The sequence below is a fragment of the Pithys albifrons genome, chromosome Z (genome assembly GCF_047495875.1).
Source record: "Pithys albifrons albifrons isolate INPA30051 chromosome Z, PitAlb_v1, whole genome shotgun sequence".
Lineage (NCBI taxonomy): Eukaryota > Metazoa > Chordata > Aves > Passeriformes > Thamnophilidae > Pithys > Pithys albifrons.
The window spans coordinates 50776149-50801758 of record NC_092497.1 but is presented as its reverse complement, the minus strand read 5'-3'; the positions used below and the strand labels follow the sequence as shown (position 1 = coordinate 50801758).

At 46.2% G+C, this 25610-nt stretch overlaps 1 protein-coding gene across 6 annotated transcripts in view; it reads left to right on the top strand.

Moving 5' to 3' along the window:
* The window catches only part of PAX5 (paired box 5), a 141688-nt gene that overhangs the window by 19476 nt on the left and 96602 nt on the right, over positions 1 to 25610 (top strand). The window lies entirely within an intron of this gene.

Genomic DNA, 25610 nt, shown 5'->3' with positions numbered 1-25610 from the left:
TCAGACTTCTGCCTCTTGTTGGGGAGCACTCACACTCCTCAGCTCCTGTTGGGTGTGAGTCCAGCACTGCCCTGCAGCCAGTGTGGATCTGCATCCCTGCTCTGCCCCCGCTGTTTCCCACTGCCCAACTCCTCCAGAACACAAGGTGTGGTGGGTGTGTGTGCTAAAGCTGTAGTGGCATTATATCCCCCCACTCTGAGGGAAACCCAGCTAAAATCATGCCAGCAGCCTGGTGCCTGAACTGCAAAAACAGTCATGTGCCTGTGAGTAGAGTCTGATTTACAGAAACTGGGGGAAAAACCGTGAGAGGTTGATGAGGTCAATTTCACTTGTGTGAGAACTAGTCCAATGATGATAGTATAAATCTCCCTGTGCTCAGGTACCTCCTGTATATGCTGTTCTTACTTAAGTTTGCAATTATACGCTTGATACTTTTTCCAAATCCAGGCCACAAGAGCGTAGTTAAATGTATGCATTAAAGCAGGTAGGGTGGACATTTTGTATTTTATCAGCCAGGTCAGGAGAGAGGCTGACTGTGTTGAGACCACATAGCTCCTGTGTCACAGCATGCTCCTGAGACATTTGTTTTTGGGTGCCTGTGAGAAGACTCTGATTTGACAGCAGAGAAAAGAATTAAGTGCTTCCTTGAAAAGGAAAAGTGGTTCCCAGAAGCAGGGCTGAGAACCTCCCCAGCTTTTTTGCCAGTTCACATCTGGAAGTGAGCTTGTGACATCTAAGCAACCCTCATCAGTCTGGCAGAATGAGTCACGTTTTTTGAGCTCCTAAGCTGGACAGTAATACCATCCTCAGCAGGCTGTTTAAACTGCTTTTATTATAGTCTCATAGCTGCAGGTTTGAAGAGGCATAGTCAGGTACTCCAGCACTGTCTTGAGAGGAACCTCAGGAGCATCCATAAACTCTTCCCATCCTGCTCAGCACAAGGTCCCTCTGGATGGGCATGGGTAGGTGTGAGGTGCCTCTGACATGAAGAGAAGTGTGTCACCTAATTATGGCCTGTACCATGATGTAGATGGAGAAGGGGGCAGAGTTAATTTTACCATTTGTTGCATTTGGAGAGGCTTCCTGTGCAGCAAGCCCCTTGCGTTGTGTCCTTTGCTGTGACGGTGCTGTTTCTCAGTAGCTGTTGTAAGGTGTGTGCCTGCTGCTCTGCCTCCCTGTACACATCTCCTGAAGCCACCAGCTGTGCAATGCTCACCTGGCTGTTTGGCTGCCCTCAGCCTGGGAGTGAGGTGAGGCGGACTTGCCTCTCCAGCTTCCAGCTGCATTGAGCAATTGGTGTGATTCATTACCCAATTTTATTCTTCTCACTCATGATATTTTTTTAGCAGATGTCACCAGTCTTTAACCCAGTGGGGAGCTTGCCGGGTAGCAACAGGGGCAAACCAAATCAGACAGTCTTTATTGGTTTATATAGCTGAAGGTGTCATTTTTTTCCTTGTTATAATACGGACTTGGAGCAGATGTGCCTTCATGGGGGATTGGTTGCTTTCACTTGTGGTTAAAGGACTTGCTACTGGAGACTGACACAGGGAGCAGGCTGTGCTGTAACAAGGCAGACAGATACAGGCGGCTACTGCAGCCTCCAGCAGTGGAGGATGTTGGGCAGCAGCTTCGCTGTTCTGCCTGTAGATTGCCTTCTCGAGTGCTGTGGCTGCACATTCGCCGGGCCCCATGGCTCAGGAAAGGGCTGCAGGGGTGCAGATGGGTGTTAGGGATGTGTAGAGTGATTGTGCTGGGGTGCCACCCCTGAATGAGGGAATGTGTTTTAGGGCAGCAAGACCCCAAGTCAGAGCAAACTGAATGCCCACATCCAGTGGACATGCAGGGACTGGTTACACTGCACTGCCCCACAGCCAGTTGGGTAGGCAGTAGTGGTTTTATAATGGACACCTAACAGGGTATATATTTTGGGTATAGCTGAGAATCCCATCTGGAAGACAAAGCTTTCTGAAGTGGGGTCAAATAATCCTTATGAAGCACTGAGAAGAGGGCAAAGGAGAGCTTCATCCCCAGGTTGGTGCACAGGAGATCTGAGCTGGTGATGGTGTGCAGGGCATGTTTTGAGGATGAGGAAGTTCGTTGGGTTCTGAGTGCTCTGGGGAATGCTCAGAGGGTGATGGGGGAAGAAGGGTAGGTGCACAGTCAGGTAGAGCCCATGCCTCCTTCTCCCTTTTCTCTTTGCTAGCCCTGGTTTCCATCCTGTGGAGTGGTGTGCAGGTGTCAGAAGGGTAAGCATGATAGGCCTGCTGAGTTTGTGTAACCCCAGCTGAGAGAGACCGTGGAGCAAGCATGTGTGCCTGAGACATGGGACATGTTTCTCACCTAGGATGTCCTTGTGAGCTGAGGCTGTCTCTGTGGGACAGTGGCATCCCTCCACCAAGGGACTCCTGCTTTCCCAAGAGACCAACTGTGTACTCTGTGAGAGACACACTGTGCCTGCTGGTCCTTTCCAAGAGTGTTTACCTCTCTGGAGTGAAGGCAGTGTGTGGGGGTAATGCTGGCTGCCCTGGGGACATGCTGAGTGAAGGAATTCTCTTACACCTCATGTAGAGCCCTCTACTTGCTGTTCTGTGAAGGGCTTGAGCTGCTGTCTGAGCACATCTGTGGTGCAGGCAGCTGCCGCTTGTGCTCAGCTTCTGTTGTGTTTGCCTGGGGCTGGGGGAAGAAGCTTGTTCCTGTACTGTCACAGAGAGACGAGGCTGGTTTCCAGTGGGTTTATGAACAGGATTTGAAAGAATCATGAGAATCTCCATTCTCATGGGTCCTCCTTGCTTTATGCAAAACACAAACCATTCCCCACTTGGGAATGACACCCCTTGAAGCAAATGCTGCATGTTATGTTGGGGTGTGTATGCCTGTGAGTCTTCTACCAGCCCTCTGATTCTGCAGCCCTAGATATTGGCATGCTTTAGCAGCTTAGCCCACTGAAAGAACACAGAAGTGTGCTCATGCCCTCACTGCTGATACAAATATGTGCAGAAATCTCTGATACTGCCAGCTAATAAGGGCAATGGGTGAACATGAGCAGCAGTCAAGCCAGCCTGAAATCTGTTTGCACACGGTAGTTGCTCTGTAAGTCCAAGATACATGCCCTATCTACTAACTAACACTACTTCTATGCTGCTAAAATAGAGACCATAAATGCATAGGCACAAATGTCATCTGGCCCATTCTGCTATGGTTAGAATCACAGAATCATAGAATATGCTCCAAAACCCACTACAGGGTTGTCACTGCTCTGGCCTCATTTGAAAGTGTGCAGGCTGACATCCTCCCAGCTGGTGTCTGCTAATGCAGGGCTTGACATGGAGGGATGTCGCATCACTTCCCAGCTCAGGTGCAGCCATAGTGGCACAGAGGAAGTGCTGGAGTTTACTTTAATGTTGTCTAGTCCCGCTTCAGCAGCACTTACTCATTGGAGTTGTTTTTACTCCAGGGGATATGCCCAGTGACAATATGACTATGATGAGATGAATCTTTTGAAGGGAATGAGGTTTTGCAGGGTCAGCAAGTACTGATTTGAATTTCTCCTGCTGATGCAGACTGTCTGTTGCATTCAGGGGTTACAGTGCAGAATAGGCTATTTGTCCCACCATTTTTCTGACTCCTCAAAAGAGATTTTTACCCTCACCACATGGACACTGACATTGTCTTTTTAAAAGAAGTTTGATGTAGACTTTGCTATTACATTGCAGTGATGCCTTCATTTGTGCTATATCCAATACCATCTATGGCTTGCTGGAGGATTTTTTTCTTTTACATTTCATTAGGAGCTCTTCTTTTAGTCCTTGGATATAATTTCCAAGAACACAGGGTAAGTTTGACATGAGCCATGATGAGATCACCTTTGGATGATGTTGTTTGTAGACAGCACTGGTTTGACACTAGCAGTGAGGGTATCACCCATGGATGGTGTCTGAAGTGTGGAAGAGGAGTTTGACTGCCCCAAGTCATAAAAATAAAACCTTTGGGTCTTCCAAGAACCACCCTCCATCTGTGGGCTTACTGGTGCTGATTCAGCTATCCTAGACATTAACAAGGGGAGCTCAGCAGGCACAGGATTTCTCTTTGAGAGAAAAAGAGAGTATTTTGTCATTCCTCATGAAATTCTAGGGAAAAAAGAATAAATATGGGCCAGCTCAAATCTCTGCTACAGTAGCATTAAAATGATGTAGTCTTGGCTTCTGAGGAAGTTCTGAATGTCTAAATTCAGGAAAATGATGCAAAAAGCCATTTCAGCATCCAAACTGAGCTGGCGGATAATGTGTTCACCTCAGTGCTGCTCACACAGGACAGTATTCTTGTTTGGGAAGGACCAGGCTCTGTCCGGCTGGGTCATGGAGCCTGTGAGCTGAAGTCCTCATGGGACAAACCCATTCAGTTCTATTAGACAGTGGAACATTCCATGCTCTTAGCTGCCAGTGTGCATCCCAGCTTCTCTGTGGTGCCCTGAGCTGCAAACATGCTGGACACCTGGAACTGGCTGCATCCCTGGCTCTGGGCTACTGCCAGCCAGTGACCTCTGTGAGGACCCTGTGCACGTGGGCATGGCAGGGTGCACAGCAGTGGCTGGCAGGCAGCTGTCCCCAGAGGGGAGTGTCCCCATGCCTTTCTGTCTGAGGAGTTTAGAGGGGTGGGCTGATTTTGCCCTGCCTGTCGGTGATGATAACCTGTTCACTGCTCAGTGCAGGGAAACTCTGCCCCAGAGCAGCTGCCCTTTCTGAGAGGAAGCTTTACTAGCTATCTTGTGTACACCTCAGCCGTGTTTGTCACATTCCTCCTAATGCAGTTCCCAAGGCTCCTATTTTCTAGAGAGCTCTCCTCTGGCTCTGGGGTGAAGCCTTCTTGGTTTGCCACTGGCTGCAGCAGCGCGGGGATTTTCCCAGAGCTATGTTAATGAAAAGCCCAGACTTTTGCATCTCCTTACAGCCCTGCTGTTCTCATCAGGAGTTGTCGAGTGCTCGACGTGCTTTTCAAGGAACAACCTTTTCATACAGGTTTAGATAAAATTCAGTTTAGGGGTAAGTGACTTGACAGACCATCCTGACAGTGCCAGTACCAGGGCTGACCAGGATTCTTCTATGGGAATGCATTTTCAAAAGAAAGAGCAGTTTTGGGGAAAAGCAGGACCTGTCAATTTTGATGGATATTTGTTATAAATGCTAATTTAAAATAAGGTACAAAAGTCATGAGCAAGATCATTCTGATTTATTGAGAAATTGGTAGAATCCAGAGAGAAGGAAATGTTTAGATGCAGTCACAGTTCATGTATATGCCTATGTACCTGCACAGAGTATTTATCTATGTGCCTCTAATGCATCTGTCACCTATGAGTATATGCAGAGAGACATGATAAAAGTTTTGGTGTAGAATGGATAAATTGTGTTACAGACTTTCACAATTAGTTCTCCACCTCTTACATGATAATAGAGATCTTTGAGAGGACTGAAGAACAAAATGAAGAAAGGATTGTTTGGCTTTTTGGTGGTCTGCCTGGTTAGTTGTGTGACTTTCTTTCACATGATGCTTTTGGGTGTGGTGTTTCTGTGAGAGAAGGGTTTCATGCTTTGCATCATGATGTGCAATGCTGGATTTTGCCCTTTCCCCCCCGTTTGCATTACTTTTGTCTGTGAGCATACATCTGTCCACCTTGTCTCAGGCTCGCTCTGCCTGCTGGGGTGACCATCAGGGTGAGGGTGAGGGATGTGAGTTGGCCTGGGTGTTCCTCCTCCTTCCCAAGTCTGCTCCTGCCCCTGGAGGAGAGATAAACAGTTCTTAAGGTAATGGCAGGTCATCTGCCTTCTCAATGGCTGCACAAAATGCAGCCTTAGTATCAGGATTGTCATGTAGGAACTGAAATCTGCTGCTGTCACAGTTGGTGCAAGATTTGATTCGAGCTTATTGGGATTTTTAAGTCAGAATTATTTCCTTGGCTGAAATGACAGCCTCCTGAAATCCTGAATCATAGTGGTAAACCACTTTTTTCTGTTGGTGCTTTGGGAACCTCTGGACTTAATATTTTAAGCTGTAATTGCTGTTGTTGCCGATCAGGAATTTCCTCATGAGCAGACAGTGCAAAATTGGTGAGACATGGAAAATGCAGGTGTCCTGAGACTACAGGCTTTCTTCACAATTTTTGTCTGCCGTGTCTTTGTGTGTACTTTTTGCACCAAGGATTGTTCAGTGCTAGAGGAGGTTGTGCAATATTGATTGAATCCTACCCATTTTGGCATTCCTGGTATTTGCAGAATAGTCCCATTTGGGTTTAATTACACCAGACATGGTGACTGCATAGTGTACTTTGTGTGTCTTGTAGCTAATTACATGAATAGCTGGTCATATTGAGTTCTTGGGAGCATTGGACTCATACCTGCAGGCTGTCTGTAGTTCTTGGATGTGCCAGAAGTCGAGAAGAGCCCCTTTGCATATTTGTAGTGGCATAGTGACAAGAATACAACAGAGCTCAGAGAGCAAAGGACAGCATTCACTGAGTGCTGTGCTGGAGCACAAATCCCAGGGCTGGTCTTGCTCTACCATGGGACTGTAGATGGACACAGGGTAAGATAGGTTTTCAAGTGTATGTGCACTGGCTCAAGTGTAGCCAGTGTGCACGAGACATGGGAATGTGCCATCTGGGTAGTCTGTCTCAGCTGGTCTGAGCAGTGTTTCTCTGTACTCCCACTCTCCTGTTATGACAGGAGCAAGCCCAGCACTTGTGCCGATGCAGTCCAACAATAATGCTTGAGGCTGGGGTCAGTTTCAGTGCCATGGACTTTGCCATCTCTGTTTTCTTCATGAGCCTCAGCTGTGTAGGCTTGAGTACATGAAGGTGGCTCCACAACTCCTCCCTTATTCTTGTGGGTTCTTACTTCTGAGCCAGGGACTGTCCCCATGTGACAGTGCCTATGACTTCAGAGATGGGAAGACCTCTTGGTCTCCTGAAAGCAATCAATGTTTTTTTCTTCTGCAGATGACTATCAGACAGGAGTGTGGAGTTCCCAAAGTTTTATCTCATCTGAGACTCTGCTAAGAGATCTTTGTAGTCAACATATACCTGTGGTAATTCCTATAAGGTTATGTCTCTAGCAGTGGACTGGTTTTCCTTTGCTGCTGCAGATCCACATTACAGGTGATGAGAAATCAAGGATCGTCACTTGAGGTGCCTTTGTGATGAAAGGAAATAACAGTAGAAATCTCCTATCAGCTGGGCACCTATCTGGCTCATTTGAGCATCAGGGACTGATTGGAAATCAGGGACTAACATTAGTGAGATGGGATGGCTATGTGAGGACATGGACACTCCATAAAACTGCTTCCTTGTAGCTCTGTAGTGGGGTGCTGCCACAACAAAATGACCACAGGCTGCATCCACTGCTTTCTGAATTTCTCTGGTTATGGGTTGGGTAGGCATGTGTGGCTGTCACGAGAGCTTTATTTGTTCAGAGTCTTCCTGCAGCCCTGTCATTGTGGTACTCCAACATCTTGCAAACCGATGTCTCTCATAGGACATAGAATCATAGAATGGTTTGGGTTGGAATGGACCTTTAAGGGCCTTTAGTCTGTCCCTGCTGTCATGGACACTGACCCTTTCTAGCAGACCAGGACTTCAGAGGTACTGATGAGCAGAGCAAGCCAAGACTTACAGATGCAGCTCCTGTGGTAGCAACAACATCACCAGGGAAGCTTCTTCTCACATCAACTTAAAATAAAAAAAAATGAAGAAAGCAAAGTTTACTGAAGACATCTGCAAGAACACCTTTAGTTGAGTGGTGGTCATCTCACACAGCAGATCCTCATTTGTCCTCATTGGGGATCTGGGTTTTGCCTGGTGGGCTGTCACACAGCTCTGTGTGAGAGGGCAGTGGTTTAGCCCCCACACCACCATATCTAATGGCTGTGATATATCTCTTCTTCTCACATCATGAGAGACAGAATGCACAACCCTAAGAGAGAAGCTCTAAGCAGCTGGTGCACAACTGTGCACATCAAAGTCTTTGTGGTGGCCAGGTATTTCAAGTGAAGACAATGGAGTGTCTTACATTGGCTAAAGATGCTTCAGTCTCTGTCCTTATAATTTTGAGCAATTTCTTGAGGACTTTGGTGTCAAGGTATTCCTTCTGGTTTCACTTTCCTTGCAATACAGTTTTCTGTAGCTGCTGTGTCTGGGACATCTATGTGTCAGACCATTCTTTGGAAGGTCTCACAATGAAGAGTTTTTTCAGGGCATGTTGGACTGCAGCTGCCAGACCACCCTGAATATGGGTCCTTTGAGTTAGACAGAGTTGGTGGTGGAGGCTTTTAAAAAACTCAGATCCTTTAGAAATGGTACTAGTTTCTTAGCAGTCTGATATCAGGGCTCAGAGTGCCTGAAGACAGGCAGCTGGTGTCATATCTTGCATGTTGACTGAAAACCTTTCAGCAATACTTTTGGTTTGGGGTCGGAGTCTACAGTGTGGGGATGAGTGGGTTCCTGTTCCTGTTACTCAGCATCTTCTGGTCTGGAAGCTCCCAAACCCACTGGCAAGTTGTCTGTCTGGCTCAGAGATCATGTTTGCTATCTTCTGTGGGTGGAGAGAGCTTGGGACTCTCTCTCTGTGTCAACTGGACTCCTCTGCATTTTGTTCCATGCAACTGTAATGGATTTTACACCTGACTGATTATTTTTGGTGGTACAATTCCTACCTGTCCCAAATGGGACATTTTGTCTCTTGTTACAATTTACAGAGCTAGAAGGGGCTGTTGGTTTCATGCTGTGCAGCATTGACATATGATGCCTTTGTAAACATTGCTGTCAGCAGTGGCAATTCCATCTCTATTGTCCCAATAATATTTCATGCTTGACAGTGCCTGACTTTTTTTGTCTGTAAGTTGACTAATAAGAAATAGTCATGTAGTGGGCTTTTTCTTCTCTGATTCCTCGGGTTTCCAGTTGCTTCCCATTCTTGTCTGGGATTCCCACAAGGCAGAAGGACACAGGCAGTGGCATTTCTGGAATAGCAAGGTTCTGTGGCATAGCAGAGCCTGTCTTTTCCTGCCTAGCCCCAGCTCTGGCTAGTCCCCATCCATCTGGCCTTGGATGGTAGAGGGAAGAGTGGCCCAGGACTATTGTGAGTGCTCAGAAATGGGAGGAATATAATTATAGGCATGCTTGGATCCAGGGAAGGTTATTATGGAACTGTGTAAGGGAGTGTCTTTGAGTTTTGGATTTGCAGAACTGTTCAGTTTACCTATTCTTCCTCTCTTATGCCCAAGTTGTTGCAGAGGGATTTGGTGCCTGATGATTTGACCATCACAGCACCTTATGGGGTTAGTTTACTTGAAAGAGGGACGTCAGGATGTGGGGATGCTGAAATCTGTCCATGGCTCCTTGTGAAGTCAGTGTCCAGTGTGTCAAATCAGTGTAAACCTCTGAAACTTCTAGGTCTTGTTCCTGCACACCGGGTCACACTTGAGAGCCTTGTCCCAGCTGAACCAAGTTCCTGGGCACGCTTTTTCCTAGAATGTCATGGATGAAAATGGAGCTGTTGAGCAGCTGATTGGCTCTGGAGTGTGAAACTGGTGTCACTCCACAATTTTTCATGAAGTGAAAAATTTGTTTGGGATTGGAGTATCCATGTGTGGTTCCCCTGGCCACCACTGGAGCCAAAACATCTGGCTGATGATGGCCACCAAGTACGACTTCTTTCCAGGCTTCCTGAGAGACTCACATCCTCTGTCCTACACCTCTTTTGAGCACCATTGGTTCCTGCAGAGGCTGTGAGAGGAGCTGGTGCGGTAGCAGTGATGGTCAGGGGAGGGTGGGCACAATTTGGAGGCTGTCCTCAGCATGTGGCTGCCATACAGAGTGGGCCCCTCGGACAGTGAAGGAAGTGATGATCTCTGGCCAAGCCAACCTCAGTTAGTGGAAGCTGCCGACACTGTCCTTACTTCAGGAGAGACAAATCTTGCTGTGCAAATTCTGAGTTTCAGCATCTCCTTGCACCACCAGCCCTGGCACCATGCCCCCTGTTAATCTGTTTGTCATCTTGCAGATGCAAGTAAGCCAAAATTGTTAATCTCTCCACTGTTGTGTGACTCGCCTAGCTGGGAGGCTTTCCTCACCTCTGATATTTAAAAAAAAAAGAGTAATGACTCTGCTTGAATTTTCTTCCTGATGCCCATGCTGAGTTTGTAAGCTGGTCACATCTAACCAGTTACCACAAAATTGATTCTGGAGCCTTCTGTTTAGAAACCTACAAGGTACATCCCAGGAAATCTTGCTGCCTCCATCAGGCACTGAATGAACCAGTCAATAATCACCATTGCGATGGGTGCAGAGGTCTTTCCTATAACCTCTGTGTTTTTGTTTTTTTTTAATACACATCCCTACATAGTTAATAGTTATATGGATGAACAAATGGAATATAGATTATCACTATGCATGTGTATACATACAGTATATATGTGTACATACATGAAGATACAGTCCTAAGTGTGTATGTGCACACTAGTGTATTCTTTATAGCTCGTTCTCTTCCTTTTGGACCACATTGTTCAAACACATGGGCCCAGGTTTTTAAACCAGCCTTAGCCAAACCTGTGGACATAACTGTCAACACTGTGACAATTGCCTTGGTAGCTGGCAAGTCCAGAATAAACTCACCCATTTTTTAATAAGGTGCCAAAGAATTTGTGGATGGATTACAGGTAGTATGTGACAGGTAGGACTTGGCTGATAGGAGATCTTTGCTACATTACTATATGTTCAATGCTTGGCTAGAGGAAGGTGCATGTGTGGCAGCATGTCTGCTCTCACTCTACACCCGTGTGTCCTGTGCTCCACACCCACTCACGGGCTCAGAATATGCGTGCAGCAGTGGAGAGTGATGGAGAGAAAGGCATAAGGTCTCCCAGAGAGATTGTAGCTGATTTTCCTTGGGCTTGTGGTCTGCCTGGCTTTTCCCTTAGTGACCCCACATGCTCTCTAAGAGTCAAAGGTGCTGCCAGGGAAGCTGAAGGGGTTTGATCTTCCTGGGTCAGGTGTGCTCTGCACCTGAGGGACTTTATCTCTTCATTAGTGGTTGGTATTTATCTGTTCATCCTGATTGCATTTCTGCTCCACTTCACCTTCCTGATCCCCGTCCAGATACCACCACCTGCTATTGGTCTCTGGCTGCTGGATGTGTTCAGTTTGAACACTGATGCTCACCTCAAGCCCTCTGGCCCCATTAGTGTGATGTACTACCATCCCTTTTCCTTCTCCTGCAGGCATGGGTAGAGATCCTCTGCAGGCACTAGGGTGCTGTGATGGGTTGTGTGCTTATGAGGTGTGATGCTTTAGGCTCTTGGGCTGGCAGTTTTCACTGGTTCTGGAAGGTTGCAGCAGTGTGGTGCTGGTGTCTTACACACTACTTTGGTGTAGGCACCAGCAAATGTGTCTTGGTTAGATTTTTCCGTAGGTCAGAGGTGACTGGGTGTGTGCACAGGCACAACCTGCATCCCCATGACAAAGTGAGGACAGCCCACCTGCAGCAGCTGTACAGGTTCGTGCTCCCCGTGCTCACCACGTGCCCAAGCCTGCTTGTGCAGCTGTTTGTCATGGGAACAGCTTACAGCCTCCAGCAACTCAAACCACCCTGCTACCTCCCAGGGCACAACTGTCAGGGAGAGCAGCCCGAGCTAATGAGGATCTCTGCCAGTGGGACAAGTGGAGATCTCCATTAGCAGATGATGAGCATTGTGAGACAAGATGTGGCTGCAGCAGGAGGGAATGGGGTGGGAATGTCCTGTGAGATCTGAAATGCCTTCATCTGGTAGTACTGGTAGCTGCTAAAAACAAATCATAAATGGCAATACCAGATACAATTGCATTGAGATGGCAGAGGTCCTGAGGAGTCCTGATGGGCTGCCAATAGCCAGTTGAAACAAATTGCCCACTGCCGCGATACCTCAGTTCCCAATAACAGAGGGCAAATGGCCTTCTAGAGGGAGATATAGATTTTCCTTTGAGATATGGAAAGAGAAATAAACTAAATTATGTTCGAACATAGGGTTTTCTCTCTCTCTTTTTAAGAAAAAGAAGGGGAGAGAGAAGAAAAGAAGGGAAGTGGGGAAGAGAGAAAGAGACATAAAATAAGCTTCACCAGGCATTTGCAATTTAATTGATATTTGGCGGCAGGAAGCCAATCAGTATAAGTAAATTGACGTTATAAGATAAAAATAATTGCCTAATGGGATACCTTCCCCCACGGCTGTGGCAGGCCAAATAAATACAGCATCGCGTGTCAAAGCAGCGTGGTGGCCGTTCCTGGGCACAGCCCGCCGGCGGGGCTCGGCGTGGGCTGCGTATCATTTTTATGGCATCTGTCTCTGCTCCCTGAGAGCAGGCAATGAGGGGTTGCACATTGATTGCTGCTCCAGCCAACGGCGTCTGAGGGAAAGGCTGTAATTAATGGCTTTATTTGTTGGAGCACTGCTGAGAACAATCGAGTGTGTTATGGTAATGACTGGTGTCTGCGTTCTGGTGACATGGAAGGCGTTGGAGCTGGTGCAGATCCCCTGGACACAGAGTGCCTTCTCAAGAGCTAGACACAGGGCACAACGGTGGACAGAAGTTGGCAGTACTTGAGGGGCTCAGCAGGTGCAGGTGGGCATGAGGGGGACGATGCAAGGTACAGGGTGCCAGCTGTGCGCTCCCTGTTCATTCTAGTGGTGGTAGCAAAGCAGACCCTCAGTCACTGGCTGCCACAATGCATTCAGGTAGAGGGAAATTGGCATGGATGATGGTGGAGGGATCACTCATTTCCTACAGTGGGGAGTAGGAACCTTTTTGTCCTCTGGCCACTGCCCTTGTTCAGTAGTAGTAGAGGTACATGTTACAAGTTTTGTTTTGTTTTGTTTTGTTTTTTAATCTAAACAGGTCGTTTCTTTCAGAGATTTTACCTAGAAGCAGAGTGATATAATCCAGTAATTTTTGTGAACCCCACATTGTTTTGTCTTGTCAGTATTGGCTTTAATGGGGGTGTGGGGAAGTGGTCATGGTTCTTTGTGGTTCTGTGAAGAATCCATGGCTACATGTATTTATGTATACACACCTGTACATGTGTAAGGAAGAAAAATTTCAGGCAGCGTACATCCTGAGTGTGCTTCTTTTCTTCCTGAAATGATTAAAGTCAAGAAGAGGTGGGAAAGTAAAGTCATGAAAAATTATAATGAGCCTCTCCTAGATATTCTTTAAGTCTTTTTAAAGGAAAAGTGCTTGTCTTTTACTTAACAAACAAGTGCACATGGTGGGTGAGCAAGGCCTGGTGTCCAGGCTTGGTCACTCAGGAGGAGTGATGACTTACTTACTTTCAAATACTTCTAAATGCAGATAGACAGACAGATAGATGATAGGACATTTGTGTCCTCACTTCGGGAGAGTGATGTCTTCAGATTATAGTGATGGCTTCACACTCATAGAGAACAGGGTTAGATGGGTTATTGGAAAGAGATTCTTCTCTCAGAGGGTTTACACTTACCTCCATACCATGTCATAACACATCTTTTCATCAATTCTTTCAAAAAAGTAATTTCTAGGTATGTCTGGGATACAAGGACTAATGCAGGCTGCAGATGAAACTGCGCCCTGTGTAGCTTTGGAAATGCTGAACTGGCCACTTGTTACAAACAACTGGGAGAGGATTCACACCTTTGAAAAATGCTGGGAGACACAAATTTGACAGCCAAAGGAAAAGTGGCAGTGGGACATGCAGCTCAACAAGGTCTATGCGCAGAGTGACCACTCAGGACAAGGAGTGATGTCTTCTCACTGACAGAGGACAGGACTAAATTAGATATTGGGAAGAAATTCTTCCCTGTGGCAGCCCTGGCACAGATTGTCCAGCGAAGTTGTGGCTGTCCCATCCCTGGAAGTGTTCAAGGCCAGGTTGGATGGGGCTTGGAGCAACCTGGGCTGGTGGAAGGTGTCCCTGCCCATGGTAGGGGGTGAAACAAGATGAGCTTTAAGCTTCCTTCCAACCCAAACCAATATGTGATTCTGTGATAGGGTGAGAGGAAATAGCCTCCATTTTCATCAGAGGAGGTTTAGTTTGGATATGAGGAAAAATATACTTTGCTGAAAGGGTTGTCAAACATTGGAACAGGCTACTCAGGACGGTGATGGAGTCACCATTCCTGGTGGGCTAGGCTTCAAACTACATGTAGACATGGTGCTTGGCAACATGGTTTAGCAGTGGTCTTGGCAGTGCGGGGGTAGTGGTTGGACTCGATGGTCTTAGAGGGCTTTTCCAACAGAATTGAATTTTTTTAAAAAAAAATTTATTCTTTTCCTGGAGCAGTTTTCTCGTTAGAGGGAAGCAAAGTAAGTAAGATTAGAAAAACTGGTGGGGACACCTGGTCAGTCTCAGCTGCTGATGTGGTGAGGCTTTTCCCAGCATATTTGCTGCAACTGAGTCTGCAGGAATAGGCTCTCCAGCTCGAGATCTTTCAAAGAATTTTCATGATGCAGCCCAAAAAGTGACTCGCTCAATCTTCCACTGAATGAAAGCAGATTTCGAAATAAGACTAGTATGTGCAGGGAGATTTTCCCACACTTGCTTAATAAGGGCATCTCTTTGATAAGCACAGCGTCAGGGGAGTTGTACTGTAGATGGCTGAGTTTACTGCAGGATAAATAATTAATGTTTAGATGACACAAATTAATTACTGCAATTAGCAAAGAGCTACACTGTTTTTCCTTAAAAATAAAATCTTGGCTGTTTAATTTTGTTCCATCTTCAGTATGTCAGAACATTTAAGGCAGAACCATAAAATACAAGCAATATACAGAGAAACATTTTTGCTGGTTGACTGCCTTTTTCATATCGAGTCCTAGAAAACCAGGCTGGAAGGGACTTCAAGGATCATCTGGTCCAACCTTTCTTTTCAAAAGCACTGTTTAGACAAGACAGCCTAGCCTCTCCAGCCAAATCCTAAAAGTGCCCAGCATTTGGGGCATCTAGCTCTTCCCTGGGGAGATTATTCCAATGGCTGATCTCATTGTGAAAAATTTTCCTTGTTTGTCCAGCTGGAATCTCCCCACAAGTCACTTGTATGCATTACCCCCTATCTTTTCCATGAGACGCCTTGTAAAAAGTCTTCTTGTAGCCACATTTTCAATAGTGGAACATGGCAATAAGGTCTCCTGTTCTCAAGGCTGAACAAACTCAGGTCACTCAGCCTTTCCTTATATAGCAGCTTTCCAGCTCTTCCATCATCTTTGTGGCCTTTCTCTGGACCCTCTCCGACCTGACCACATCAGTTTGGCATAGCAGGGTGTGGAAAACTCAGCACAGTATTCTAGGTGCTGCGTTGAGTGGGTCAGTGACTTCTCTAACTCTGTCAGTGATTTCCTTGCTGATGCAGCCCAGCCTCCTGCTCGCTCTCATCTGCAGAAGAACACTGGCCGCCCACTCTGAGCCTGGTGTCCACAAGCACCCCAGGGCCCCTTCCACAGACCTGCTCTCCAGCCTGGTAGATCCCAGCTTGTGATGTACTCCTGGATTATGTTTTTCCATGTGGCACACTTTTTATTTGCCTTTGGTGAATTTAATAAGCTTAATGTGAGCCCACTCTTTGAGCTATCTGTTTCTCCAGGAAGAGGCTGTGGGAAACCATGTCGAAAGCCTCAGAGACATTCAGAGAGCCAGTGTTCATCCTACCAAATTTTGGTCTGCATGCCCTATTCATTCAGAGCACCTCCTGTGTGGGCAGACAGCATCTCCCGGATCACAGAGGTGAATGCTGAGAGGGTGGTAGCAGCATTGTGCTCTTCCTCCTGGAGTGGGGTGCTGGGGCTGGGGGATACCAGAGGCTACCCTATACAGAGTGGGGGAGCTGGGGAGACCTCCCTTCAGCATCGAACCCCTCGGGCACTGGCTGTGACTTCCCTGGGTGTGGGAGCTGCCAGACCATGCCAGACAGCAAACTGCATCAGGACTGCCACAGTGGTGGGTGGCCATGGGTGAGCTGCTGGCAGGAACAGACTGGGCATTGCCAAACAAGACACACTCCACACTGCTGTCACTGGCTCATGGCAGCAGCTAACTTGAGTGGGATTCAAAGCTCCCTCAGTATCTCTCCTTCAGGTGTCTGTTGGACTTTTTCCATCTTCTGCCTGTGCTTGAGAAGAACAAAGGGTGGGGAAACACAGTGCTGGTGTTGCTGAGTTGAGTGGGTGGATGCCTGGCAGCACTCAGGTCCTGACTGCTGTACAGGGCACTGCTTAGGTGTGAGACTGGCCCCCCTTCCCTCTCCCAGAACTTTCCCTGCAAAGGAAAGAAAAAAAACTACTGAGAAGGAACGCACTCTAAAGAAACTGAACTGAATAAAAAGAATAAATTATATTTTCTAACATTTACAAACCACACTGTATACACAGTACATAGGATCCCACCCCCAGGGGAGAGGGGAAGGGAGAAAAGGGGATTGATTAGCCAGAAAATAGGGAAGACACCAACCCAACCTAAAGAAACCGAATGAATCAAAACAAACACAATTAAAAACCTCAAGGAAGGGGAACAAGAATGAAACAATCTCACCCAGGACAGGAGAACCACGAACAACCGGAGGGACCAGACTCCAACCACCTCCCACCAGCTCCTCGGCCAAGAGAGCAGAGAGCCAAAAAACCACTCCCCCCACAGCTACGTGGAAGACACGTGTGGAATACTTGTAACTTCCTTAGATGCAATGGTTACTGAGGGAGCCAGGGTCAAACCATTACACCCAGGCAGACCTCTGGCTCATGGCCACTGTGACAGAGCATGTCCATGTTCAGGCAGATGGGAAGTACAGCCAAAGGACAATGCATGGACAGGTGTGGCTCCTGAGTGTGGGAAGTACACAAATTTATGAGGTGTAAAAACCCATATTACACAGCTGTGGGTGATCTTTAAAACATAATTTCTCCCAACTAATGCTTGTGGATAAAATATATAAAAATGTTAAATATATATAAAAATTTGTTCTTTGTGTAACTTGTAAAAAATTGTAGCTGTGTATTCAATTTTATAATGGTATTTTATTCCTGCGTTTGCATTATGGCTGTAAGGCGATACACTGAATTAATGGAGAGCTTGCTTGGATGCAGCAGTGCTTTTCATACTTCTCAGTTCGTCTCATCAAGTGGATGGGATGTAGGTGAGCTCTTCAGCACTTTTATTGTCTCTGGTTAAGTTTCTAGGGTTGGGAGGGACCTTAAAGCTCACCTCCTTCCACTCCCTGCTGTGGGTAGGGATGTAAGACCCATCCACCCTGCCCTTGAACACTTCCAGGGATGGGACAGCTACAACTTCACTGGACAGCCTGTGCCAGGGCTGCCACAGGGAAGAATTTCTGTGCCACCTTCACAGGGAAGAATTTCTTCCCAATATCTAATTTAGTCCTGTCCTCTGTCAGTGAGAAGACATCACTCCTTGTCCTGAGTGGTCGCTCTGCGCATAGACCTTATTGAGCTGCATGTCCCACTGCCACTTTTCCTTTGGCTGTCAAATTTATGTCTCCCAGCATTTTTCAAAGCTGTAAATCTGTAATGGTTTGACCCATGGCTTCCTCAGTAACCATTGTATCTAAGGAAGTTACGAGTATTCCACACGTGTCTTCCACATAGCAGAGGAGGAGGGGTTTTGGCTTTTTCCTTCATTGGCCAGGTAGCTCGTGGGAGGTGTTGGAGCCTGATCCTTCTGGTTGTTGGTGGTTCTCCTGTCCTGGGTGAGATTGTTTCATCCTTGTTCCCCTTCCCTTGAGGTTTTTAATTGTGTTTGTCTGATTCATTTGTTTCTTTTGGTTTAGTTTTGTTTTCTTCTCAATTTTCTGGTTGATCAGTCCCCCTTTCCCCTTTTCCCTTTCCCCTGGGGGTGGTATCCTACATACTGTGTATACAGTGTGGTTGTAAATGTTAGAAAAATATAATTTATTCTTTTTATTCAGTTCAGTTTCTTTTGAGTTCATTTCTTTTCAGTTTCTTTCCCGTTCCTTTGCTGGGAAAGTTCTGGGAGGGGGAAGGGAGACCAGTCCAGGGTTGGTAAAAAGCTAGGCCAAACCTGTGACATTATTCTCTCCCAGTTGTTTGTAACAAGTGGCCAGTTCAGCATTTCCAAAGCTACACAGGGCGCAGTTTCATCTGCAGCCTGCATTAGTCCTTGTATCCCAGACATACCTAGAAATTATTTTTTTGAAAGAATTGATGAAAAGATGTGTTATGACGTGATATGGAAGTAGGTATAAACTATGCAAAAGTTGCTTTAATAAACATTTAAAAATACACTTTGAGCTGGGAGTACATGATATAAAGTACATTTCCAGTGCTTGCTGCTGAACATAAACTAAAAAAAATGGATTAGGAAAACAATCAGTTTCTTGCAATCATTTCTTGAGGAACTTGTCATGACTTACCTAATTACTGCAGTTAAACCTCCCCTTAATCATTATAGAAATTACAGAATCACAAGCCCATTCCTACATCCCACTGCAGTTGGCTGAGGGGTCCTGTGGGCCTGTCCAGATGCCACAACCTCCTATGGCCCCAGCAGCCAGGACATAATGCACACTCCCACTGTTTGCAGGCTGGACTTGAGGCATCTGCTCTATTCTGCTCAGCATCTGCCTTCCAGCCTCTATCTCTGCACATCTGAATTCCCCCACGGAGGGAATTATTGCTGACATAATTATCCCTGGTTTTTAAGTATAAAACTGCACCAGAAGAGTAATCACAAAACCTGCAGAAGTTCCATTGGTCCCTTAAGCTACCCTTCTCAGGTGGAATCAGACATATAGTGAGGCTGGCGCCTGTGGCCATCACTGTGGCTCCTCGATGATGCTGTGTGGAGCCTGAACTGACAGCTCCCAGGCTGGGGACCGTCCACATAACAGCCCATGCTGCTCCACATGTTGCTGTCTCCTGAGTGCTGGGACCCCAACTGAGCTGGGCTCATCTGCACAGCCAGCTGTGCTGTGTCCCTGGAGCATTGTGGTGGACAGTCTACCTGGATCTCCATCACTGCACCCCTCCAGCCCTCGCTGGAGCTGCCAGGTACCAGGGCAAGCCCAGCCCTGTCCCAGGATGCTCTGACCTCTGTCTAGCCCTTTAGCCCTGGGGCACTGCCGGCGCACCCCCACCCCGCCGCCCCCCCCACCCCCACCCCCCGAATGTGCAAGACCTGTGGTATGAGCAAAGTCCACCCTGCTGATAGCCTGGGCAGCTGCACAAGCAATCCAGCTCCACTCAGTGGCACTATTTGCACAAGTGTTTGCTGAGATGTATAGGATGTCAGGTTCTCAAGCAGTGAGGCCACAGAGGTGCAAGATCCCACCAGGCCTTTGTTGTGTGTGGGTCAGGATAGGTGGCAGAGCTCTCCTAGGAGATATATAATAAAATTTCCATATGCCAACTGCAGGATTAAAATAACTGTGGGAGGAGAAGAGTTGTGATGTTATGGGAAATCTGTTCTGTTAAATTAAAACTAGTTTGTTGGTGATGCCCATAACCAGCTTGGTGATGTGGCTTTGCAGCTGTGGAGCTACACCCTGATTGTGCTTTAATGCTGCAGGATGACACCTTGTGGGTGTACTGGCATGACTTCAGCTTGTTCGTCATGTGGGTATATACAGCCTGGCTTCGGCTCCTACATTAGGGAGGACCTCCAACTGTTCTCACAGTGGAGAGGAGGAGCTCTTTCACTCCTCAAAGAAAGCCCAGAGAGATGACTAGTGGTGATAAAAGTGCTAATTGCAGTGCTGCTGAGAGTTTTAGAAAGACTAGCACTAACAGGACAATGACTGGGCTCAGCTCCTTCTCTCTTGCTTTTTCCATTCCCCAGAGCCAGTGCAAATTTGATGCTGTGTGTACAGGGACTGGCCAGACCTAGTGAGTGCACAGACAGGTGCTGCTGGGAGGGGAGTGGTATGGTGAGGTCTCACCTCAGGGAGTCAGGGAGGTGCACCTGGTCTGCGATACTGTGCATGGGGTGAAGGCAACCTGCCAAGGGTCAGGAACCCTCCCTTTGCTGCTGTCTGGTGTAAGCGTAGCTGGGATCGAGATGCAGCGGAGTCCAAATGACCCTTGGCTCCAAGTATTGCCAGGGGACTCTGCAGGAGCAAAGGGCAGGAGGGAGACCGAGGTGGGAGCAAATAGTATGCATCCAGTCTGGCCATGCAATGAAATGGCACCAGTGAAGACCACTTGCCATTCAGTGCTAGCACCAGGCATGGTGACCCCTGGCTAGCCCCATGCCTGTGAGGTGTGTGGGTGTGCTGCCAGTGCCCAGCTGGACCATCCCCAGGACAGTCTGTGCATACTGGCAGTGTGTGCAGCTGCTGCCTCACGTAAGGGCTGGAGCCACATGACCATGTGGCAGTTTTGGCTTTAGTTTTAGCTACACCTCAGTTCAGCAGGCCCAGACAGTCTGACATATATAAGAGGGGACAATTGTCACCGGACTTAAGCAACCAAAGAGATATTTCATATCATTTTGATGTCAAATCAAGTATAAAAGAATGTGTAGGAGGTGCCTAGCTCTCTGTCCCTTTCATGGTCTGGTGCTGAGTGAACATGTTATCACCATGCTGGAAGTGTTAGGCCTTAGCCACCATTCCACAGCTGTTTGGTTTGGGAAGTACACATTTGTTTTGCCATTGATTTTCTACTCTCCTGCCAGGTGTCCTTTGTGGGGAGTGAGTTGGGGTGTTTTTCTGGTCTGGGTAGTTGGAATTTGTATTATTTGGGTGGGAGACTCAGTGGTTGTTGTTCTTTTCCACATTTGTATATATTTGTGTTATATCATATTCTGTTTTTAATTGTCTCTCTTTTGTATAAATATAAGAAGATTTCGGGGTTTTTTTCTCCTCTGTTTCTTTTGTCCCCTCACTCCTTTTCCCTTAGTGGCAGGTGGATTCTGTCTCTCTGTGTTGGGCAGGTGGCATTTTGGCAGCTCAGCCTAACACAGGCCACCAAACTGGTATTGTTCCTGCTCTTTCAAGCACTGGCCAGAGGGCAGGGGGCTTGGGCAGTCTGGTTTCCTCATGTCCTCACATCCATCCTGACTGCAAAATTGACAAAATACAGCTAAAAACAGAATGCAAAGGTGGGAGTGTTCAGCAGTGCTCCCCAGACTTAGCCTAAGCCCAGAGGCAGGACAATGTGCTGCCATCAGCAGATGCGAGTCTCTGTATCTCCAGAAGGAGCTGAGCTGGTCCAAGTATATCTAACAGGTCAAGGCGTGAAATGAAGAAGCAATAAGCCACTGAAATGGTACTATCACCGAAACACGATTGATCAATTGAATTCTATCAGAGACAGTGGGCAGTGAGATTAACTCAGGCCTGATGGGTTCAATGAGTTAAAGCATGATGTTCATTTCAGCTTCATTTCACCAGTCTTTGCTTGTGAAATTGGTCAATCAATAGAGGTTGAAGATCATATATATATATATTGGTGACCATCTTATAGGGAATATAATCTAGCGTAGTCAGCTTCTGACTCCAGCTGCCTACAGTGGGTAATGGAGACAGAGAAGAGACTCTTATCAGTGCCATCGAAATGGCCTGATACCTTCTCCAAATGAAAAGTATTTTTGGTTCTCTGCTGATTTATCTTTTTTCCCCCCTCTTTCTTACTTTGATCTACGGCAAAACCCAAAGCCATCTTCTTGAAGTGTAGTGATTTCTCTTGAAAATATTTGTACGGTGATCAGCTAGATACACTTCAAAATATGAAGTTCATTTTAGTGATACTGTCTATTGAAAAAAAACAACAGTGCTTAGAAAACTCAAATAGTGTAAATACAAAGATCTCTCACCATGTATGAAGTCCTATAACTAATGCTTTACTGGGAAGAGTATGAGGCAATTGTCTTCCAAATGCACTCCATCCTGACTAGGTGTTAAGAAAATTCAACATACGTTTTAAAAAAACCCTTCCATGTGGTAATTAAACAGGGCCTTTACTTTCTCTGGACTAACTTACAGGCATGCTAGAAGGAAACAAATCACCTTTTTGCCTCCTGGTAATACTTCATTTGCTTTGTAATGTTTTAAATGTAGTGAACAACAGTCTCCCTAATTAGCCATATTTCCCTATAAGGTGGAGTAATTAGGTATGATAACAGGTAATGAAGTTGGACAGTACAAATTGGAGACAGAAATCCCGTCTTTATGAATGTGAGCTGTTCATGGCTCTAGCTATTCACTTTCTTGATTCACTCTGTAAAAACCTGTTGTTCAAAAAATATACCAAACCAACTTGAAAATCTGTAGATTTCTTTGACCTTCAGAAAAGCACCACATCAGACAGATCTACCATGGAGCTGCACACTTGCTGGTACATCTTTATTATTGATAACACTGGAAATAATATTCCAGCCCGATTTGTGTGTGGCACTTGTTTCTCAGCTGTTGTTGCCTCATTGAGGCTCACAAGTGGGGTTGCACAAGGGCAAGGTCTTTCCCACACTGTAACATAGTATTTAAATAGAATCATAGAATCATAAAACAGTTTGGGTGGGAAGGGACCTTAAAGATCAATTTGTTTCGAATCTCTGCTCTGATCAGGGACTAGACCAGGCCCTATCCAATTTGGCCTTGAACACTTCCAGGGATGGGGCAACCACAGCTTCTCTGGACAACCTGTGCCAGGGCCTGCTCACCATTAGAGGAAAGAATTTTTTCCTAAAATTAAATCTAAATCTCTCTTCTTTCAGTTTAAAACCATTCCCACTGTTCTATCACTATCTGAAATTGTGCTGTTGTCCCTCTCAGTATATAAAAAAGAAAAGGTAGAGCTGTTCTTTTTCTATATTTCAGTGCTTTTTACTGGTATTTCTAATTTTTTTCTTGTTTTAATATTAACCTTTATTAACACTAGAGATTTTAAACATGCTCTAGTGTTTTGTGAATATATGGTCTATGATATTTTTTTCATCTTTTTTTGATGTGTAGTCTTAGAAACAGTACTTTAAATGAAGTGAGTTGTGTATTGAGCATTGCTAAAATTATTGTTTCACCATATTTAGCAATTTCAAATATTCTCCTGCTGTTTCAGAAAGCATGTCATGGATGCCTATTTAACCCTAGAAGGGTGTTCAAAAATGGGATCACGATTTATCTAATTCTTTAAACCAATCTTGCCGTTTGCTTAGGTCCTCAGAAGATAAGTTGCTCTTAATTAACAAAGATGTATTAGTTGCAGTGTCCAAGATGACGTCATGTGGGACTTTGAGCAACCTGGCTTGTGGAAGGTATCTCTGCCCATGGCAAGGGAATGGAACTGAATGGTGTGTAAGGTCCTTTTTGTGCTGAGTCATGCAGTGATTCCATAATTTTTGGATGATATCCACAACATTTAGACAGCGTTTTGTCAGCCAGACTGTGGACAATTCTCCTCAGAGACGCACCTATTCTGTGCCTAATTGTTCCCAGACTCTTCCTAGGCTGTTCAGACTTTGGCTAGCCACAGAAAATCTTTGCTAGTCAGCTCTTAAGAGTATGTTCAAGGCAGGCCAGTTACTTCAGAAGTATGCCTAACTGTTGTGAAATCATGGGTCAGGTTTTTTGGGTGAGATACAAACAGGGCAGAGAGTGTCTGTGCAATGCAGAGTGAGAAAGGATTGCATTTTCCCAAGCCTAGTAAGTGTCCACCCGAGAGGTCAGAACCTGGCTGGGAGTGTCGCTTGGACATGTGGCCCCAACACAATGAGTCTTCCAGCCGCAGGTTGCAGATGGTGCCACTCTCCAAGCTGTGTGCATCCATGAGAAACTGAGTTGGTGTCCTGAACAGGGTGGGATGGTCAGGAGGGACTTGAATCAGACCGGTAGGGTAGCTGCTGAAACTGGTGTGGCATATGCTGGAGCCTAGTGCTGGAGGATGGGAGGTGTGAGCTCTCCCTGGACCATCATGATGGGTCTGGGTGTATCACATCTGGATGGGTTTCATCAGAGTAGTTTGGCAAGTTGTGCTCTAATGGCATCATCTTGTCCCATATGCACAATCTGCTAGAGATAAAGGATAGAATGTTTGTTTGGAAAGTATGTACTCTTTTGTACTAAGGAGAGTGTTAGATCTGTGCTCTTCATTAGCATTTCTGGAAGGTGCCATTAAACTAGAAACTGTTTTGCAGAATAGGTAGGTATGCATGTAGTGGTACTGTCAACAAAACATAACCCTGGATGCATTGATTTTATGAAAAATATTTTTACCGCTCCCTGAAGCCTGTTTATAACCCAAAGTGTTTCAAATCTGCCATCAGTATTTTAATTATCAGTGATATTCTAGTGTATTTAAACAATGCATAATGTTAATGATATTTCTCTCACATTTATATCATGTCTATCAGCCAAATGCATCCTCAAGACCTTCACAAACTCCTGTGTGTTGTGTGCGGTGTACAGGAAGTCCTTTAGTTCTGCAATGAAATCCAGCACTTACCTGCAATTAGTCTGAATTTGGGAGACACAGTGCAAAAGTACAGGCTATTTCTTTGTTCACAGAGTGTGAAGAGTGAGTGATAAAGACTATGAGGGAGATTTGGGTGTTTCCCAGATCCTCCCATGAAGCTGCTGGATCCTCTGGACAGTAACAGCCATCCCTGTAGTCCCAGACCTGACCCACTTCTGTCCAGGTCCCTCCCTGGCTCAAACTATGCATACACTGATCCTCATCCCAGGGCAGCCCTACTGTGCTAGGAAGTGTGTCTTGGAGATTTCTCCCATCTCAGGTCCTTGGGATGGCAAGTGAAGACTGTGGCAAACAGGGATGTCTGAATGGTGTGTTAGCAGCCCACTCTGTCTGGTGGCACAGGTCACCCACCTGGCACGGTATCAAAGGCTTACCTTGAGACAAACACCTCCAGAGTCCCACTTACCATCTCCACATAATTTTGTTTCTTATCTTTGTGCCCAGCACTGTGCAGAAAGACACATCATGCACTGGCTCCCTTATGGATTTCTCTGGAACCCTGTTTGCCTGAGGGTTCCTTTGCAGACAGTCTCCTCCCCTTCCTCATGCTTTGGTGGCGGGAGCCCAGGAATGGTCCCCTGCCTCACTGCCCCTTGCATGAAAGATGGCTAGGATGGATGGTTGGACGTGGCTGAGCTGGCAGTACAGGCACATTGTGATGCCTCTATCTGTACCTGTCCTGAGCTGCTCCTCTGGATGCCGTACTGTGGGATCTGGGGTGGGAGATCCATTCCATCATGATGCTCCCCCAGCACCTGTTCCTGGATGAGGCTGCTGTCCCTGTCTTTGCCTTTGTTTGCTTCCTCTTTTCCAATGTGTTCAACCCAAAAAATCTGGAGCTGCACTTCATAATAAAAGCACTGCTGGTGAAAGGCAGAACTGGTGCTCCATTTTCAAATACAATGGGATCTCATTTTACACCTGATCTCTGGCTTTACAAACTGTACATAGGCTGTACTGGCATCACCAAGATCATTTTCCTGGTCATGCCATGTCTTGTATCATTTCATGTCCTTTCATCACACCCTTTATCACAAAACTGCATAAAGCTTTAACTTTGATTCCAAATTGTGAATAATATTAGCTTTACCTGAAATTTAAAACTAGTGTTTCCACGCTC